The 3,367-nt window shown below is 56.2% G+C and overlaps 1 non-coding gene across 1 annotated transcript; it reads left to right on the forward strand.

Annotated features, from left to right (window-relative positions):
- Window positions 1–1,103: 1,103 nt before the first annotated feature.
- On the forward strand, window positions 1,104–2,918 carry LOC139053515 (small subunit ribosomal RNA). Its single transcript, XR_011510531.1, has one exon. It is a non-coding gene; the product is annotated as a small subunit ribosomal RNA (ribosomal RNA).
- Window positions 2,919–3,367: the final 449 nt, after the last annotated feature.

Genomic DNA, 3,367 nt, shown 5'->3' on the forward strand with positions numbered 1-3,367 from the left:
AAGAGACAGAAGTCCGAAACCACCTGAGCCGGGCCGCGGCGGGAGCTCGACGCCCGTCACGCAACTTTGGCGTACAAGCCACCGCACGGCCGCGACTGAGTCGTCGCCACCGTCCGGCTGGCTGCACTATAGCACGCCGGGAACCGGGAAAGAACCGCGCAGAGGTCGTCGTTTTGCCGCGGCGTTGGCGCGAGCGCGCGAAGAGACAAAGTCCGAAACGGCGTCAGCCGGGGTGTCGAGCACGCCGCCCGCGCCGGTCGCACTCGTGCTCGGAAACGGCGAAAGGGCCGCGCTAGCGTGCGGCCCCGTAGGGGCACAGAAAGGCGATTGTTCTGGAAACCGCGCTGTCCATAGGCGAGAGATTGCCGTTCGCGCATTCGGTCGACGCGCTGCGCTTTCACGACTTCGGCATTGCGCTGCCGACGTAAGCTTTCCATCTCGCTCGCGGCGCTGCGAGGCGGCACGATTTTCGCCAAACGCTCGTCGAAAGTGGCACGAGTACGGCCCCATGGAGATTTGGGAACTTATCGCTGCTATTATATGGGGGTCCCAGAGAGCAGTCGCCCCCAAAAGCGACCTGGGTGTTTGATATGCGGCGGGCTTCGTGCCCGTCAAGCGTGTCCCCGGTATCGCTCCCGTGGATCCCACAGCTGACGTCTGCAGCCTCATCCGCTTGATGCGTTAGGGGCTGGTTGTCGGACGACGCTTTCTCCACGATATCGAGTTGTGTTCCGCATCGTCCTCGGACGAGTCAAATGCGAAAGCGCCGAAGGCGCGGGCGTGACCCGTCGCCTGGCGGCTTTGCCGTCTCGGCTACGTTGCAAGTGTCGGTCGGTCCACCTGTGCTGCGGGCTCAAGAGAAACCGCAAGCCGTGATCGAGTCGACACAACCAGTCTATCGAGAATGTTGCGTGCTTCTTGCCGCGTGGCGATACCCGGCCCTTCGGGGAGGGCGCCGTAGCGAGCTCGAACGCCGTCGTCTCGGACTGTGCAAAGTGCTACTCTTTGCAAGAACGAAGCGTGCTGGGGCGCCTGAAGGTGGCCTCGGCATCGCAAAAACGGCGTCCGGCCTGCTTGACAGGCGGGACGCGCAGTTGAACGATTACCTGGTTGATCCTGCCAGTAATCATATGCTTGTCTCAAAGATTAAGCCATGCATGTCTAAGTACATGCCGAAATAAGGCGAAACCGCGAATGGCTCATTAAATCAGTTATGGTTCCTTAGATCGTTTCTTCCTACTTGGATAACTGTGGCAATTCTAGAGCTAATACATGCAGTGAGCCTGAAGCCCTTTGGGCGACGGGTGCTTTTATTAGACCAAGATCGATCGGGTTTCGGCCCGTATTGTGTGGTGACTCTGGATAACTTTGTGCTGATCGCATGGCCACGAGCCGGCGACGTTTCTTTCAAGTGTCTGCCTTATCAACTTTCGATGGTAGGTTACTTGCTTACCATGGTTGTTACGGGTAACGGAGAATCAGGGTTCGATTCCGGAGAGGGAGCCTGAGAAACGGCTACCACATCCAAGGAAGGCAGCAGGCGCGCAAATTACCCACTCCCGGCACGGGGAGGTAGTGACGAAAAATAACAATACGGGACTCTTTTGAGGCCCCGTAATTGAAATGAGTACACTCTAAATCCTTTAACGAGGATCAATTGGAGGGCAAGTCTGGTGCCAGCAGCCGCGGTAATTCCAGCTCCAATAGCGTATACTAAAGCTGCTGCGGTTAAAAAGCTCGTAGTTGGATCTCAGTTCCAGACGAGTAGTGCATCTACCCGATGCGACGGCTCGGACTGAACATCATGCCGGTCCTTTCTTGGTGCACTTCATTGTGTGCCTCGAGAAGGCCGGTGCTTTTACTTTGAAAAAATTAGAGTGCTCAACGCAGGCGAGTCGCCTGAATAAACTTGCATGGAATAATAGAACAAGACCTCGTTTCTGTTCTGTTGGTTTTTGGAATACGAGGTAATGATTAAGAGGGACAGACGGGGGCATTCGTATTGCGGCGCTAGAGGTGAAATTCTTGGACCGTCGCAAGACGAACTACTGCGAAAGCATTTGCCAAGAATGTTTTCTTTGATCAAGAACGAAAGTCAGAGGTTCGAAGGCGATCAGATACCGCCCTAGTTCTGACCATAAACGATGCCAACCAGCGATCCGCCTGAGTTACTCAAATGACTCGGCGGGCAGCTTCCGGGAAACCAAAGTGTTTGGGTTCCGGGGGAAGTATGGTTGCAAAGCTGAAACTTAAAGGAATTGACGGAAGGGCACCACCAGGAGTGGAGCCTGCGGCTTAATTTGACTCAACACGGGAAAACTTACCCGGCCCGGACACTGGGAGGATTGACAGATTGAGAGCTCTTTCTTGATTCGGTGGATGGTGGTGCATGGCCGTTCTTAGTTGGTGGAGCGATTTGTCTGGTTAATTCCGATAACGAACGAGACTCTAGCCTATTAAATAGGTGCGGGGTTCCCAGCACCTTACAACCTTCTTAGAGGGACAAGCGGCTCCTAGCCGCACGAAACAGAGCAATAACAGGTCTGTGATGCCCTTAGATGTCCGGGGCCGCACGCGCGCTACACTGAAGGAAGCAGCGTGTCTTTATCCCTGTCTGAAAAGACTGGGTAACCCGTGGAACTTCTTTCGTGATTGGGATAGGGGCTTGCAATTGTTCCCCTTGAACGAGGAATTCCCAGTAAGCGCGAGTCATAAGCTCGCGTTGATTACGTCCCTGCCCTTTGTACACACCGCCCGTCGCTACTACCGATTGAATGATTTAGTGAGGTCTTCGGACCGATGTCCGGCGCGGCCTTTCGGTTGCGCCGGTCTGTTGGAAAGATGACCAAACTTGATCATTTAGAGGAAGTAAAAGTCGTAACAAGGTTTCCGTAGGTGAACCTGCGGAAGGATCATTACCGGATTGTTCGAGGGTGACGAGCGCCATTGTTTCTACCCCGTGTGGGTGAAGCAGCTCGCTGCGCCCGACGCTTTCCGCCGCTGGCCCCGCTTGGACGCGGGGACGGCTATACCCGAACATGCCGGGGATTGCCCGAATTTCGAAGGGCGCCCCGTGCCAAATTTGTTGCGCCCAGTGGACGCCGGCTGCAACCTTGGACGGTTGGCTTGGCCGCGCCCGCGGGTAGAAACGGCGTAACGCACACTGTTGGGTGGGCTTTCTGAAGTCCGCCTCGGCACTCTTGCGCGGAATGGGAGTAAGACGACCCGACCTGCTGCTCTTGCCCAGTACGAGGGGAACGGCGAAGCGTGCGGTCGGTCAAGGAACTGACGGTCGAGAGCTAATGCCGCTGCCGCTTAGTACACACGGAACCGTGGTGCGAGCGCTCTCCCGTCCTCCGCGGCAAAC

This window comes from Dermacentor albipictus, unplaced genomic scaffold, assembly GCF_038994185.2.
Source record: "Dermacentor albipictus isolate Rhodes 1998 colony unplaced genomic scaffold, USDA_Dalb.pri_finalv2 scaffold_146, whole genome shotgun sequence".
Taxonomy (NCBI): domain Eukaryota; kingdom Metazoa; phylum Arthropoda; class Arachnida; order Ixodida; family Ixodidae; genus Dermacentor; species Dermacentor albipictus.